This window comes from Theropithecus gelada, chromosome X, assembly GCF_003255815.1.
Source record: "Theropithecus gelada isolate Dixy chromosome X, Tgel_1.0, whole genome shotgun sequence".
Classification (NCBI taxonomy): Eukaryota; Metazoa; Chordata; class Mammalia; order Primates; family Cercopithecidae; genus Theropithecus; species Theropithecus gelada.
The window spans coordinates 27,973,630-27,992,084 of NC_037689.1; positions in this window are offsets into that span (position 1 = coordinate 27,973,630).

An 18,455-nucleotide genomic window follows, 5' to 3' on the forward strand; every position below is an offset into this window, starting at 1 on the left:
ATAGTTTCTCAAAATCATTTGAATTCAAAGGATCTATGCCACAAAAAAAAAAAAAAAAAAAAAAAAAAGCTTAGAAGACAGCACAGAATAATTGTTTCAGCCGCGTGTGGTGGCTCACACCTGTAATCCCAGCACTTTGGGAGCCCGAGGCAGGCAGAATATTTGAGATCAGGAGTTCGAATCCAGACTGGCCAACATGCTGAAACCCTGTCTCTACTAATAATACAAAAATTAGCTGGACATGGTGGTGTGCGCCTGTAATCCCAGCTACTCAGGAGGCTGAAGCAAGAGAATTGCTTGAACCTGGGAGGCAGAGGTTGCAGTGAGCTGAGATCACACCACTGCACTCCAGCCTGGGTGACAGAGCAAGACTCTGTCTCAAAAAAAAAAAAAAAAAAGTCCTTGTAGATTTATAACACACATAACACACAAAGAACACATAAGATTATGCAAAGTGCTAAGGTTGTTGAAAACATAGGTGTTTATATATTTTTTTGGTTTATACAACAGACATTTGTTTCTCTCATTTCTCACAGTTCTAGAGGCTGGAATTTCAAGATCAAGTTGTTAGTAGGGTTAGTTTCTCCTGAGGCCTCTCTCCTTGGCTTGTAGACGCCATCTCCTCCCTGTGTCTTCATGTGGCTGACCCTCTGTGTGTGTCTGTGTTGTAATCTCCTCTTCCTATAAAAACACCAGTCATGTTGGATTAGAGTCCACCCCTATGACATCATTTTACCATAATTACCTCATTAAAGGCCCTGTCTTCAAATGCATTCTGAGGTACTGGGAGTTTTGACTTCAACATACGAATTTGTCAGAGGCCCAATTGAGCCCATAACACATCCTCATTAACGTTCTATAGGAATAATACTCCTAGGACAATGGCTTTGAGATGCTGATCTTGAGGACTATCAAGACATCCCACAGTTACTGTAAAGGTGATCTGCAGAGATTTGAATGACCCATAACTCCCTTGACCTCAGTTTCTCCTAGAGGTAATCGCCAAAAATAATTAATAGGCTTCTATAACCCTCCGTCATCAAGTTTGTGGTATTCTTCTTTAAAAAAGTTATATCTGAAAAAATAAGCCCTTCAAGATGATCCTAAATGTTATTTAAGAATAGAATCTACCACCCAAATATTCACAACAATGCTAGTATTTTGTTTGGTATTCTATGATTGTAAAAGTCTTCAGCATATACTTGGTTCATTCAGTCAAATCTTGGGATTATAACTCAAAGGGTCTCCAAGTCCTGGGTTCCCTGGAACTATCAGAGACAGAGACAGCACGAGAGACAGATACAGAGAGACAGAGAGAGGGAGGGAAGGTGCCCTGAGTTATGCTCTGTGATTAAAACAATTATTGGATTAACTATAAATCCAGCTGGATAAACTCTGAAAGAGGAAAATCCTTTTAACTTCCCTTTGCCTATAATGAATCTGCATATCTTTTATTATTTTTTCCTTGAACTCATATTTATCTGACAAGAATAATGCTGAGAACTGGCCATGCTTGCAATCGTTAAATGGAAACACTCCCTTCTGAAAATCCATAAGACTGATTCTCCACAAAAGCCTTCTGTGTGAAATAACAGCCAATCAGAAATTATTGGTGAAAATAAAAGTTGGTCATATGACTTGACCAGGCTACTTACTGGTGGGCTAGTGTCCTGTGTGAATTAGTAGGTGGTGGCATAGTTGGGAAACACAGCAGTTTCCCTTACCAGAAATTGTAAGAAGTTTTTTGAGAAGAAGAACCTTTTCTATTCACAAGTGTGATGAAAGCAAGTTGAAAAATGTCAACTTGTATCTGCATTCATGAGATTCATAAGAATCAATACAGAAGAGTCAGTGGATGGACAATAAGAGCTTTCACTGGTTCACCTTAATTAACCATGAGCATAGCTAAGCATTGTCTGCCTCACTTGAGTGGGCTATTAAGAACCCAGCAAAAGGCCGGGCGCGGTGGCTCAAGCCTGTAATCCCAGCACTTTGGGAGGCCGAGACGGGCGGATCACGAGGTCAGGAGATCGAGACCATCCTGGCTAACCCGGTGAAACCCCGTCTCTACTAAAAAAATACAAAAAACTAGCCGGGCGAGGTGGCGGGCACCTGTAGTCCCAGCTACTCGGGAGGCTGAGGCAGGAGAATGGCGTGAACCCGGGAGGCGGAGCTTGCAGTGAGCTGAGATTGGGCCACTGCACTCCAGCCTGGGCGACAGAGCGAGACTCCGTCTCAAAAAAAAAAAAAAGAACCCAGCAAAATAGCAAAGCGATCCAAAGAGATCAAAGGACCCAGCATTATACCTTAATCACCTACCTTCTTAATTGCCCTAAAAGAGTACTTTTGGCTGGGCATGGAGGCTCACATCTGTAATCCCAGCACTTTGGGAGGCCGAGGTGGGCAGATCACGACATCAAGACATCAAGACCATCCTGGCCCACATGGTGAAACCTCGTCTCTACTAAAAATGCAAAAATTAGCTGGGTGTGGTGGCACGCACCTGTAGTCCCAGCTCCTCAGGAGACTGAGGCAGGAGAATCGCTTGAACCCTGGAGGCAGATGTTGCAGTGAGCTGAGATCGTATCACTGCACTGCAGCTTGGCAACAGAGCAAGACCCCGTCTCAAAAAAAAAAAAAAAAAAAAAAAAAAAAAAGGAAAAGTAAAAAAAAAGAGAAAGAGTACTCTTTCCACAAGAACCTAAATTTTTACAACAGTTTCCTCTTGGTTTCCCAAAGAACAAGCTTAGTGGTTTAGTGAAAAATCCAGACTATTTTTATTTTAAAATGTTGCTTACTAGCACTATTCACAATAGCAAAGACATAGAACCAACTCAAATGCCCATCAGTGATAGACTGGATAAATAAAATGTGGTACATATATAACATGGAATACTATGCAGCCATTAAAAGGAAGGAGATCATGTCCTTTGCAGAGACATGGATGAAGCTGGAAGCCATCATCTTCAGCAACTAACACAGAAACAGAAAAGCAAACGCTGCATGTTCTCACTCATAAGTGGGAGCTGAACAATGAGAACACATGGACACAAGGAGGGAAACAACACACACTGGGGCCTGTAGGGAGGGTTGGGGAGAGAGAGCATTAGGGTAAATAGCTAATGCATGCCGGGCTTAATGCCTAGGTGACAGGTTGATAGGTGCTGCAAACCACCATGGCACACGTTTACCTATGAAGCAAATCTGCACGTACTGCACTTGTATCTTGGAACTTAAAATAATTTTTTTAAATGTTGCTTACTGACACATTGATACAAGGAGCTGTATTTATGAATCCTGATTTCTCTATAAGTTGAAACCATAAAACAAGCCTCACAGCCTTCCAACATCAGGAAAGCCAATTTATTTGTATGCAATATAATCACCTACCATGTGAAATGCCTGGAATTTAGCATTATACTTTTCTGGAGGACATAATGATGATTGTATAATACTACTGAAATTGTTGAATGTAGAACACTCAAATCACTCAATAAGTCTCTACTATTTAAGCATTCATTTGAATCCATTGAATATGTATATCTTTTCTTTAGCACATTTGAGTTTATATGTAGGATTCGTGTGGAAAGATAGTTAAGCAAATAGTTTCTTGTTAATACCTGAAATAAGAACTTCTTGCATGTCAATGGTGTGAAGTGGTGCAGAATATAGGAAAAAATGCACACTAACTTCAATGTTATAAACTGGAGACAGACAAACTGCATCAGGTGTGCATTGTTTGAATCAAAGAGGGCAATGGTTGTAATAAGTAGAGTGCAATGTTGTGTATTGGAGATAGGGAAGACATTATCAGAATCTGTAGCCTCAGAAATGTCTTCTCAATCTCCTGTTGTCCAATTTATTCCTCTTGTCTATGCCATGAACTGAAGAGTCATGATAATTTATCCTCCTTCTTCTATAATTAGTAACTCTTCCTTTCAGCTTCAAAGTGCTCCATCTTTCTCGTTGTTTCATACACACCCTTTATTATTTTCTATTATCATTCATTCATTCAGATACCCATCCACTCATCCATCTGTCTTGATTCCAATTATCCATCTGTTTACCTAAAATTTATTAAGCACCTTCTTTGAGCTAAGCATTTTATTAAGGACTGCATAGATAAAGAGAAAGTCATCCATTCAACAGCAGTGCCAATGTTGTAAGCAGTGGGAATTGTGCAGCAAAGCACAACAATAAAAGCAAAATGAAAAACCAAATTCCTACACTTACGAGATTTACATTTGAGTGGGATGACTAGGGTGATGTTTTCACCCTCTCTGAGTTCAAAATCAACTTGGAACTGAGTTTAGAGAGTCTAAATGTTCATTTCTCTATCCTTCCCTTCCTTACTTTTTCATAATGAGTCTCACAGTTTTTAATTTTTGAGCATCTACATTTTATCAGCCATAGCTCAGTGTACACACCCCAGCTGTGCATATTAAGCAAAACCCCATGTTGTCATAATATATTCTCAAAATTTTGTATATATATAGAAGAACCGTTATAAGGAGTTCCTTTTATCAGGAATGCCCTAGAGATACCAACATATCGTTTCTACTAATATATGATATAAATTACTATTTCAGGTTCTACTTGACAGTATACTTTTCACATGGTAGAAAAAAGATTGAGAGCCCAAATAAATATGTTGGTGCCTTTTTAATCCAGCAGGTATTGCAGTAAATTTTTGTCTTCATGAAGAGCAACACTATTACAGGCATATATTTTAAAATATCTCATAACTTGGGGTAAATGTTGCATATTCTGGTATTTTGTTACTTGATCATTTACAATTTGCATGAGCAAACCCTATTGCTTCTCCTCTATTAAAAACTTCTTAAGAATTTTTGTTAAAAAATTAAAATTTTACCAAAAGTTCACTAAGTACTATGCCTTCATTCATAGATCTCAACTCATAAATTCTTTGGTTAGCCCTTTTAAAAGTCACTCAAGCACTTAAGATTTAACTTTGTAGGGTCATTCTAATTCCATTGGAAGAAAGCTGATGCACTCATTTTATAGCTCAAAAAGGGAACAATGGATACTTGAATCTATAAGGCCAGCTTCCTTGGAATGGATTTATGTAAGATGCATTTTTTCCTATTGCAATCCTGCTGATCATGGCATGGTTCCTACAATTAATGACACATGCTTTAGTAACTTACAAACTACATAAGTGTACTTGGATTTTCAAAAATCTTTTAAATTCAATAAAGTTTGTTCCTTCTCCTTCTTCCCCTTCCCCTTCCCCTTCTTCCTCTTCCTCTTCCTCCTCCCCCTCCCCCTCCCCCTCCCCTCCCCTCCCCCTCCCCTCCTCCTCCTCCTCCTCNTCTTCTTCCAGTGTTCTCTTTATATTGCCCAGGCTGGTCACCAACTCCTGGCCTCAAGTAATCATCTTGCTTCAGTTTCCCAAAATGCTGGAATTGTAGGCATGACCCATCATTCCCAGCTCTGTTTGGCCCTTATTTTATCTTTACTGTCCTCTCCTTGCCTTTCCTCTCCTCTTTTCTTCTTTGTTCTCATCCTCCTCCTCCTCTTCCTCCCCCTCACCTCTTTTTTTTATTTCTCCTCCTCTTTCACATCTTTCTTCTTCTCCTTTTTCTCCTCCTCCTTGTTTGTCTTTTTCTTCTTTCTCCTTCTCTTTCTTTCTCTTTCCCTGTCTCCTCTCTTACCCACTTTTTTTTCAATTTCTGCATGATATGAAGTATTCAACCATGTTCCATGTTATGCCATAATACTCCTTTGCTTTGCAAAGTCCATCTCTTCTCACCTGGAATGTCTTCCTATTTCTAGCAAACATAAGCTCCCTTTTCCTGGAACCCTTGCTTAACTATCTCAGGCACACTTAGGTCTACCACACTGAGCAAAAACAAATCCCCTGCCCTGAGAAATGACATTTGTATGGGATTTCCCTGGTACTATAGCTCATTTAAGTGCCTCAGTAATAAAACTCAATTAAGCTGCACTGAATTTTTTTAAATGACTGCTGTCCTTATTATGATGGAAGACTCTTGAGGACATGAACAAAACTTTTGTGTTGATTCACCTGCGTATTTTGAACACAGCAGTTGTTGAATACATATCTGTTAGATAAATGAACAGATGGGTTGCTGAGATGATCTTCCAAAGCAGGTTTTCAATGGGAACAGGGATCAGAATATCTGGACCATTGGTTGAATTCAGATTGTTGTCTTGGCATCATTTGGCTGGAGAATAAAAGATGGCTTTTAGGTGCTTTTAGAAGACCAGTGAATCAGGTTGATGGTCCAATAGGGGCAGTATCCAAATCATAGAGAGACCTTCCAACAAAGCTTCTGCAACCAAAAGATAAGACACTTTCTGAGTGACAAAGACCATCTGATTCTGCAAGTACTCTGCACTGGGTAAAACACGCACCAGGAAGTAGAAAAAAATAGGAGCAAGGGCAAGTGCAACCCAGCTAGAAGGCAATAGCTCTTCTGGAGGGTAAAACAGTCATGAATGAGTCATTAGACTAAGTAAGACCCCAGCTCAATCATCTACTAACTCAGTAAACTTAAATCAGGCATGTCACCTTTCTGATTCTTAGTTTTCTCATCTATAAAATGAGAATAACTCTGCCTAGGATTGTTTAGAAGACAAAATTAAAAAGCAAGTAAAGCGCTTTGAAAGCTCTGATGACTCTATACCTAAAATCTTAGTTTGGGGACATTCAGTCAAAGTTGTAGGTTTGACTTATGTATGAGCCCCTTCTCACACTGCTATGAAGAAATGCCTGAGACTGGGTAATTTATAAGGGAAAACGGTTTAATTGACTCACAGTTCCACATGATTGGGAAGGCCTCAGGAAACTTACAGTCATGGCAGAAGGTGGAGCAAACATGTCCTTTTTCACATGGTGGCAGGAGAAATAAATGAGTGCCCAGCGAAGCTGGAAGCCCCTTATACAACCATCAGATCTTGTGAGAACTAACTCACTATCATGAGACCAGCATGGGGGAGACACCCCATAATCTAATCACCTTCCACAAGTTCCCTCCCACAACATGAGGGGATTATGGGAGCTACAATTCAAGATGATATTTAGGTGGGGGCACAGCCAAATCATATCAACTTAGTACCTTGACAGAGATGAATATCTGCCAATGTACACCACAATTACTTTGTTTTAGTATATGAAAGATATATTACATTTTGGTTATCTCAATGCTATGAGTATTGACTGTGAGTTTTCACACAGTCATCATTTCAGAATGTCTTCAAGCAGTTTCGGGAACAGCAGACATTTAAAATCACTTACCCTTTTCCCAGTTGCTCAATGTTTGACATCCACATTTATCATAATAGAACACAACATGGTTGTTATGGAGATTGATATGTTTTTCATGTTTCCATGCAGTTAATTTCCATGCATGTCCAAGAATGCACAAAATGCTACCCATGGAGTAAAGCAGATGTATTTTGGTCTTTTCTCCCACAATTCCAAATGCACCCTTTACGATCCTTTTCATAGGAGAGTTGCATGGGTTGGTTGTACACTAGTGCCAAGTCTTACTCTTTATTCTTACCTTCTATTTCACTAGGCACAAAATAAAATCAATGAGGTACCAGTGGTAACCTCAAGTTAGACCACAGCTTGATGGCTGATTGCTTCTATTTAAACAATTTTAACTAGAGACTTACTCTGACACATTAAAATGTAATAATTCTAAATTGGAGACACTCGAAGGTCACTATCAGAAATGAGGATTTGTGTTATATTTCTAGTAACAGAACTAGATTTGGATCTAGAAGAATTAGGTCTCACCTCTAACTTTCTGCTGGTCACTTAATCTCTCTCAGTTTACATTTCTCATGTTTAACATAGGAGGATTGGACTAAATCTATCTACAAGCTGTTCCTACTGTGAGATTTCCATTAAGCCTATATTTTGGACGCTTTTAATTCAGAAAGCATTTGCTAAATAAATTTGAAGTGATAAAATTCCATTTGCTTCATAGTGCAAATTGCACTGAGTGCGTGGTCTAATATTGTTTGTTTGATAATTGGCTTTAAAATGCCTTCTTATAAACTGCACCGTGTATGTGTGTATGAACATTAACTTTATTTGCAGTCTAGTCTAGAGCCTTAGCATTTTAAGAACCTTAATCAGAAATCCAAACATATCCAAAAATTTATATTCCAAATATCCTTTTTGGAATCAACAACAGAGTTTCCTTATTTATCATAAGGTGCATTGGAAATAAGGTTTTCTTGGTGGGTGACATGGACAGTGATTATATATATGGTAATATAGTGTGGCATGCAGAATAATGCCTCTACCAAAGATGTTCACATACGAATTCCCTGAAACTGTGAATATGTCACTTGCATGACAAAAGGCTATTCTGGTCCCAGATGGAATTAAAATAGGGATATTTATAAAATAGGGAGATCATCTTGGATTATCCAGGTGGACCCAATGGAATCACAGAATCTTTAAAAGCGGAAGAGAAAAACAAATAGTAAGAGTGATATGGCATGAAACCTGCTGTTGCTGGCTTTGAAAATGAAAATTGGGGCCATGCATCAAGAAATATAGGTGGTCTCTAGATGCTAGAAAGAACAAGGAGACATTTTCTCCCTTAGAACTTCCAGAAGGAATGAAGCCCTGACAACACCTTGATACTAATGCATTGAGAGCCATGCTGGATTTCTTCAGAACATATGACAATAACTTTGTGCTGTCTCAAACCACTAAGTGTGTGATGCTCTGTTACACTGGCCATAAAGAACTAATACACATAACTTGTATGCGTCTGAGAATGTGGGCAGCCCAGCACCAAGTAGCTTCAGGCTTGGTGTTCTATAATCCAGTGAGTCCCATGTAGCCCACCCTTCACCACCCTCTACACTTCTGGGGGAGACTTTTGCCCAAAGCAACCTTAAACATGTATAAATCTGACTTTGGAATATCATTCTTTCTATGTCAATGGGTATCTTTTGTGAAAATCTCTTGTGTACAAAGACTATTCTTGAGGTTATCACAATGTGTCTGTAGGCTAATAAATATTTGTTCTGTTGGTAGGGTTGATCTCCATGGTAAAGTATCCCCTGGAAAGCCAAGTTTTGGGGCTGGTCTTATATTGGGAGCCTCCTGATATGGTCCAAGGAACCTGGGAACTGACGAACAGCTAAATTGGCTTAGGTCAGGTGAGAAAGTTAAAAACAAAAGAAAGAAAAGTCTATAGATTTGACTATAATTAATTCAACAATTATAAATGAGCATGTTTGTTCATTATAGTCAGCACTATGGACAAATATTTTAGGCATTTAATTTTTCAATGAGCATTGTAGAAATTCATGCTTTTCACTAATTTAGACTGACCTTTTCCATCAGTTACCCTTAAGTGATTAATATTATATTGTCATTAATTTGCTACAATACAATCAGCCTAGAGTCAATTCTGAACATCATAGAATTAGCATGGACATTTAAGTCATTATTGAAAATCAAACTCTCTTTTTTGCTGAGTGATAAGTAGCCACAATGTGCACATTAATTGGGATAAGCTGCCCTGAGATGAAAGGAAGGGGGTTAAATTTATCATTTAATTAGAAAGCAATCTTCTGTTTTATCTTCTAGATTTAAACTCCTTGACTGCTTGCTGGGGCTAGATGTACTTGCTTGGGTCTCTCCCAAAATGCCTGTCACAGGGCTTTGATCAGCCATGAATATACTTAAATTTCACTCATCAAAAGCACACGTAGTCATCTCTGAGAGAATTAGGGTGAAAAAATTGATAAAATGATTAGGCTGGCTATTTTTTGTGGGAGATAGCAGATGAATGGGGAGTTTTCTATGCTAAAGAATCAAAATGAATAAGAAAGTTGTGTTCTGGGTTAGCACTGGTTCCATTCAAAGTAGGAATGAAGAAAAATTTGGAAGATTTGCCCATTGCAGAGCTTACAGTTTAGTGACACAGGTGTCCCTGAGATGTTTTTGTCCAGAGTGAAAATGTGGGAATTAGAAGAAGTCCTTATACACTCAGTGTTCTGGTGAATCATCCTTGCTGCTCCTGGATTTGACTTTTGTCTAACGTTAAACTCCCTTTCTATGTTTGGGCAGCCAAGATAATTTAATTTTAATGTTTTCAAAAGAAATGACTTTGATTCTGAGAGTTACAGAGAAATATGTAAGCAAAAGAATTTTTAAAAATATATGAAGCATTGAAATCTCAATTAGATTCAATTCTATGTAATGAGAGTATTAGATATTGTACATTTAATTATGTGAAATGAACATAGAAGAAACAAACTTAAAATCAAACAAGCCAAGAAATGTTTAACATTCACTTCCAAAAATTATTGAATCCTGGGTGAACTGCACTTTCTGCTTTTTTATCTTTTCAGTATCTTTTTATAGAGAGCTTACATTGTCAAAGAAAAAATAATAGTTTTAAAATGATTTTAAATTGGTAAACATATAATTTCAATTATCCATTTCATTATATAAAGAACTAATAAAACCTATGTTATTTGCTGAGATTTCACACATTTTCCACAACTTTTCGTAACACATACAAAACTTTGATATTGATCTAAATATCAGTCTTTAATTTGAGAAATATATACTTCCTCTCAAATACCTGTGGTTTACGATTTTACTAATCAGCAGGGTAATATGGTATTTTGGGAAATTGTATAGGACTTGCTTTTATGTTCACACACAAAAAGATGAAATTCAGATAATCACAGGTATTACAAATAAATAATTTGCAAGTGCTTGGATGAGCTGAATTCAATTTAAAAAGAAAACTAGCACTTTGCCTAAACACATATAATTGTATGTATTCAAATCACTATATACTAATTTGGATTAAAAGAAGGCGTCATAACTTCAAATTCAATGTGAAGATCATGGCATATTATAACAATTCACTGTCTCTGTGGGTCTTTTTGCTCTTGGTTTTCTCTCCCGAAGAAACTCGGGCAATGAGCTGGGAATCTTACCTTGCAAACACACATCACACACATTAAAAGAACTGGTCTTAAAGGAAAAAAGGAAGCTTGCATGTATTACACGTTTTCCCAAAATGTTTTGTAAAATAAATAGATGGAGCAATCTTTTCAATGATAAACATGATCATTATTCAGATATTTAAGATCCAGACATTTCTCTTTATAGAGTGACTTGCTCTGAAATGTATCCTGAGTCCTTCTATCATTCTCCAGAGACAGTGTCCAATGCAGAGAATAGATAATTGGCTCTCTCACTTCCTAACTGTGTGACATTTCATCTCTTGAGCTCTATAATTATGTTTCCCTATAAACAAAATGGAGGAGGAGATGATTCATAAAGATGAATTTATTTACTGATCAAACACATATGCTTTTATTAGGTTGGTCCAAAAGTCATTGTGATTTTTGCCACTGAAAGCAAAGGCAAGAACTGCAATGGCTTTTGCACTAGGTGCTGTATCATGCTCGGGGATTATAGATGAATATTGGCTCCTTTTGTTGTGCTCAGGCCTCACTGTTCATTATCAAACCTACATATGTAAATCAACTCTGTACTGAATGTGAGAGGTAGAGGTTTTGTGCAACAAGACTTGACCACGTCCTGGTTTTGGGTAGATCTCACTACAATATAAGTGGCTTCAGGGGAAGGATTTCTCTCCGTTTTGTGCTCATTCGTATCCACAACGATGGAAGTGCTTGGAATACAGTTCAAGAAATGTTTGCTGAATCAGCAAATGGCCAATGCTTTCCAACGGGGTTTTCTACATTCATAGAAATTAGTGTTGCCCAAAATGGTAGCAGCTAGCCACATATGGCTATTGAGCAATTTTATTACGGCAGGTGTAAACAAGTGTATTAGTTCATTCTTACACTACTATGAAGAAATACCCAAGACAGGGTAATTTGTAAATGAAAGAGGTTTAATTGACTCAGTTCTGCAAGGCTGGGGAGGCCTCAGGAAACTTTCAGTTATGGTGGAAGGGGAAGCAAATACATCGTTCTTCACATGGCAGCAGCAAGGAGAAGAATGAGAGCCCAGTGAAGGGGAAGCCCCTTATAAAACCATCAATTCTCGTGAAAACTTACCCACTATCACGAGAATAGCATGGAGGAAACTGCCCCCATGATTCAATTACCTCCCACTAGGCCCCTCCCACAGCATGTGGGGATTATGGGAACTACAATTCAAGATGAGATTTGGGTGGGAACATAGCCAAACCATATCAACAAGTAACCAGTTTTTAAATTTAATTGAAGAAAACAAATTTAAATGGCCACAGGAAGCTGTTGGTTACCTTAATAGACAGCACAGGGCTCATGTTTTCATTTGGTGTTTTCTAAAAAGATGAAATACTAGTTTTATTTTTGGTGGTTAGCCTAGATGCACTTAATTTTCTCTTACAAACTCATAAAATAACAAAAGTAGGAAAGGGATGACTCCAAGTTTGCTTTAATATTCTCCATTTATGGTGTATTTTTTATACGGAAATTTTGATTAGTGGTTTCCTTTGTGATTTATTTATACTTTCATTGTTAGAAAGACCTTCCCACTTCAAGATTATAGATTCTTCCATCCTTCCTTCTAGTATATTTAATACAAGCATAGCTTCATTGTTTATATTTAAATCATTGATCTATTTAGAATTTATCTGTGAATACATTGTGGGACATGGATCTAGATTTTTGTTTTTCTTTTTCATCTTTTTTTAGAGACAGGGTCTTGTTCTGCTGCCCATGATGGAGTGGAGTGGTGTGATCATAGCTCACTGTAGCCTCAAACTCCTGGGGTCAAGTGATCCTCTTGCCTGAGCCTTCCAAACAGCTGGGACCACAGGTATATGCCTATCATGACCTAATAATTATTTTTATTTTTTGTAGAAGTGAGATCTTGCTTTGTTGCCCAGGCTGGTAATGAACTTCTGGCATCAAAGGATCCTCCCTCCTAAGTTCCCCCCTTCCCAGATTTAAATTTTTCCATAAGGCTAACCAAGTGTCCCAATCTGTTTCTTGAAATTTATCTTTTCCCAAAGATTGACATGACAGCTATTCATGTCCGGAATTCCTATATACATTTTACCTATTCTGGACTCTTTGATGTGTTCCATTGGTTTGTCTCTATGTCTACTTGCCAATGCCATGTTGCTTTAATCATTGAGGATTTATAATATGCTACAAGACTATTTAAATGACTTTTAATCATCCTCTTCATTGTTCTTATTTTCCAAAGGATTTCTAGTTATTCTTCTTTGTTCATTTTTCCAATGTGGTCTTCCAATTAGTGGTTGTTTATTATATATGCAACCATCATTTGTTTTTATATGTTATTTTATATCCCCTACTGAATTCCCAAATGGCAAACCAGGGGAAACATTGCAATTCATATAACAAGCAAAGGATTGAACTCCTTCCTCTAGAAGCAGCTCCTAAGAGGTGATTTTTAAAAGATCAACAAGCGATAGATAGCAAATGGGCAAAGGATATGCATGGACAGTTCCTAGGAAAAAAAAAGAATTCGGCCAGGCATAGTGGCTCAAGTCTGTAATTCCAGTATTTGGGGAGGCAGAAGTGGGTAGATTGTTTGAGCCCAGGCATTCAAGACCAGCCTGGGCAACACTGCAAAACCCCATCGCTACAAAAAATACAAAAATTAGCTGGGCATGATGGTTCATGTCTGTAGTCCCATGTACTCAGAAGGCTGAGGTGAGAGGATCGCTTGAGACCAGGAGATGGAAGCTGCAGTGAGCTATGACAGCGCCACTGCATTCCAACCTAAGCATCAGAATGAGACCCTTTCTCAGAAAAAAAAAAAAAGAAAAAAAGGAATTTAAATGGCTTTTGAAAAAGGGAAGATATGCATGTTCAAATAATACAATTATTGTGGAAGCAAATTACAAGTTCACTGAAATATTTTAAAATCTATTACATGAGGAGGAGAAAGAGGTAGGCAAGAAAAAGGAAGAGGAGGAAGAAGGGGAGTAGAATGAGCAAATATTGGTTACAGCTAAATTATAACCCAGAGTACACTAGTTCCTTCTTGTGTCCATTCCCTGGGAGGGCTGTCTTCATGTCTTTACTTGTATCCAGCTTCCCAGTGCAAAATAAACGCCTGTGATTAGGTTCAGGAAGCATAACTCTGTGTGTGTTTGCAAGAGACTGAGTGCTGGCTTCTCAGCTGCAAACACTGCAGTCCCTCTAGGAAGTAATTGCTGACAAGGTGAAGTCACTTTGAGACCCCTTTTGCTGGCTGACTTCCCATATTCCGAATCACTTGTTGGTGCTCAGGGGATAGAGTTAGGGATGGGTTAATGAGGGCCCAAAGAGATGCAAGCCATGTCCTGCATCATGTGAGGCACATGTCACCTGCCTAGGCAAAGTCCACAGGAACTTAACTAAAACCTTACAAGAAAAAAAAAAACTTACAAAAATCACTTGCTGGTTTTTTTTTTCCCTTTCCATACAAAACAGTCCCCTTTCTCCTTGATATTGTGTCTGAGACATGCTTTCATCCACTACAGCATTGTCCCATCTTAGAGTATTCTTTAAGAATAGAGAAGACTGAATAAGTCTTCTCTATTCAGAAGACTTAATCCCAACACGAACTCTCCCCTCCCCCCAAAAAATATTCCTTAGAAAGACTTCTGGCCATGGAGAGAACTATAGGACCATAGAAGTGAGGAAACAATGCCAGCTTTTTCCCTTTATTATGGTTGGTCCCAGTTCAACAAGGTTTTCTTTCCCAAAATAAAATTATGCCTGAAACACAGAAACCAGTTATTTAATACTTTGGTAGACTTGTCATGGAACCATGACAATAAGACTTAAGTGCATATATATATATATACTTTTACTAGATCATATATATATGATCTAGTAAACTTAGAAGTGGTTCAAAACAATGGTTTTTAACATTTCCACTTATCTGCCCTTCCATTTAAAGTTCTACCTCACCAGACCAGATCTTGCATAAATGCATATGTTTTAAACAGTACTTACGAAGAAATTTATTTTGCATACTCACCAACGAGAGTGTTTTAATCAGTTGAAATGTAGGTCATAACTTAAACTTCCCATCTAGAAAATGCCTGTCTGAGGTAGAAAGTTATTTTGAGATGTTGGTTGCTAAACACCAGTCTTTAAAATATAATTAACTTGGCCAGGTGCAGTGGCTCACACCTGTAATCCTAGCACTTTGGGAGGTCAAGGTAGGTGGATTGCCTGAGTTCAGGAGTTTGAGATCAGCTTAGGCAACATGGTAAAACCCAGTCTCTGCTTAAAATATAAAGATTAGCTGGCAGGTATCTGTAATCCAAGCTACTGGGGAGGCTGAGACACAAGAATTGCTTGAACCTAAGAGGTGGAGGTTGCAGTGAGCTGAGATCGTGCCACTTCTCTCCAGCATTGGCAATAAAGCACGACTTTGTCTCCAAAAAACAAACAAACAAACATGATTAACTTAAACAAATGATAGATCCCTGAGAAAGAGGCCACTTTCAAACGGTATCAGAGTGTAGATTCTAAAACTTTGTAAATCTTACTTGAGATTATTAACCAAAGTTTGTCCCCTCCTTGCTAAGGAAAAGTGATGAGGACATAGTATGTCTTACCTTAGGATTCCCTCTGGGGTAGGCTGAATAATGGCCCCCAAAGGTCTCCATGTCCTAATCCCCAGAACCTGTAAATATGTGACCTTGCTTGGCAAAATGGACTTTGCAGATGTGGTTAGGTTAAGGATATTGAGACGGAGAGATTTTCCTGGCTTATGCAAATGGGTTATTGTAAAAGGGATGCAGTGGGGTCAGAGGCAGAGAAAAGGATGAGACAGCAACAACAATGACAACAGATGCTAGAGTGACACAGGGCCATGAGCTAGGGGATGTGAACACCTTCTAGAAGCTAGAGAAAGCAAAGAGCTGACTGCTTCCTAGAGCCTCCATAAGAAATCAGCCTGATGGTGGGAATGCAAATTAGTTCAGCCAGCAGTTCAGAGACTTCTTCAGGAACTTACATCAGAACTACCATTAGACCCAGCAAACCAATTACCAGGTATCTACCCAAAGGAAAATAAATCATTCAACTGAAAAGACACATGCACTTGCATGTTCAGCACAGCAGTATTCACAATAGCAAAGACACAGAATCAACCTACATGCCCATCAATGGCGGACTGCATAAAGAAAAAGTGGTACATACACACCATGAGGTACTATGCAGCCATATAAAAAGAACAAAATTATGTCCTTTGCAGCAACATGGATGCAGCTGAAGGCCATTATGCTAAGTGAACTAATTCAGAAACAGAAAAACAAATACCATGTTGATATGGTTTGGCTGTGTCTCCAACCAAATCTCATCCTGAATTATAGCTCTGATAATCCCCACATATCATGGGAAGGACCCTGTGGGAGGTAACTGAATTATGGGGCTGGGTGTTTTCTCATGCTGTTCTCATGACAGTGAGTAAGTCTCATGAGATCTGATGGTTTTATAAAGGGCAGTTACCCTGCACACTCTCTCTTGCTTGCCACCATGTAAGATGTGCCTTTCCTCCTCCTTTACATTCTGCCATGATTGTGAGGCCTCCCAGCCATGTGGAACTGTGAGTCCATTAAACCTATTTTTCTTTATAAATTAACCAGTCTCAGGTATTTCTTTATATCAGTATGCAAATGGACCAATACATATGTTCTCATTTATAAGTGGGAGCTAAACAACAGATACACATGGGCATAAAGATTGGGACAATAGACAGTGAGGTTTTGAATGGTGGGAGGAAGAGGAGGCAAGTGTTGAAAACCTTCCTGTTGGGTACAATATTCACTACCTGAGCAATGGGATTATTAGGAGCCCAAACCTCAGCATCCCACAATATACCCTAGTAACAAACCTGCACACGTGTGTTCCCTAAATCCAAAACAAAAGTAGAAATTAAAAAAAAAAAATCAACCATGCCAACAGTTTGAGTTTAGGACTTCTGACCTCCAGTTCTATAAGAGAATAAATTTGTCTTATTTTAAGTCACTATGTTTGTAATAATTTTTATATCAGCAAAAGAAAACTAAAATACCGTCCCACATCCATTGTTAACTCTTCATTTTCCCTCATCTGATAGACTCTCACCTTTTCTTATTTTCCCCTTCTGTAAGGATGGTTGGCTGAAGCGAGCTTGTACTGGTTCATGAAAGTCAACTGAGGTCATCTCCTCTCATCTCCAAATTCAATAACGATGTTTTGCAACTTGGAATCAGACATGATAGGAATATTTACATCATGGAAATTGGAAAATGCTATAAATTAGCACCTCAAGACTTCATGAGACTTCAATTTTCTTTAAAATTCACCAATCATTCCCACTTTCTCAGATAATGGGTTTGGAAAAAATCAGGAAATTTTGCCTTGGAGTCCTTGTCCTAGGTTCAATGATTTTTATTATAATGTAGATATATCTGGTTGAATATTGACTTGGTATAACACCTAAAATGTACTTAATAGTAACAGGTGTATGTAAAATATTTTAAAGCATTGACATAAACTAGAATTAGAGTAATCTTAGGAAGTATTTACAGGTAGAATAGCTGGGAAGAACAGAATATGAAGTAGACCTTAAGAAATAAGGCAGACTTGGTTATGGAACAATCGACAGTCTAAATGTGCAGAAAGATAGAAGCAAATACAAGGAAGATAACCGTTTAAAGCGGTTTGGAAAGAAGAATTAGTACTAAATGATAACAGATATTTCCACATCAGTATAAGCCTTCTATATGTATTAAATATAGAAATAACACATACAAACCACATACTCCCTTGTTAGTAAGATTCAAAATAAATGATTTTGCATGCATGAAAAAGAAATGTCACTACTTATACAAATCTATGCCATGATGTTGACATTCGAGACTGCAGGAAAACTGGAATCATTGAAGGATAGCTTTGCACCAAATCTGATCAGGGTAGGTACATTTTTTGCCTTGAAGTCTTCCCTTGGGTGTGTCTTGAATACCTCTTCTCTCTCTTCTGTAGTGATTGATGTACCCTCTTTGGGACTTAGTGTATCTTTACACTTTTCCATCTTTCCAATTTTACACATTGGCAGTGAGGATTTCTGTTGTTTGCGTCTTCAGCAGAATCTCAGTCCTTTTGTACTTCCACACAAGGCTATTTTTACTTTCAGTCTTATTCTTAATCACTCTTGTTGTGTCAGAAACATAGGCAATATAGGGCTAGTAAATCCTCAGTGACTGCCTCTCCAGAGGAGTTGGGGTGGAGGTTTGATTTGCAATGTTTGTTGATTTCTACGGTGTAAATACTCCCACTGAGACTGATTTCAAGTGATCAGTGTGATGTCATTGAATGTGGAGTTGGGAGGAGATGAACTCAGTTGACCAGTTCCCCCCAAAATTTGGTGTTGAATATAAAGCAACTCTGGGCACCATTGACTGAAGTCAAACCACATAGACAAAGCCTGTTCATAAAGT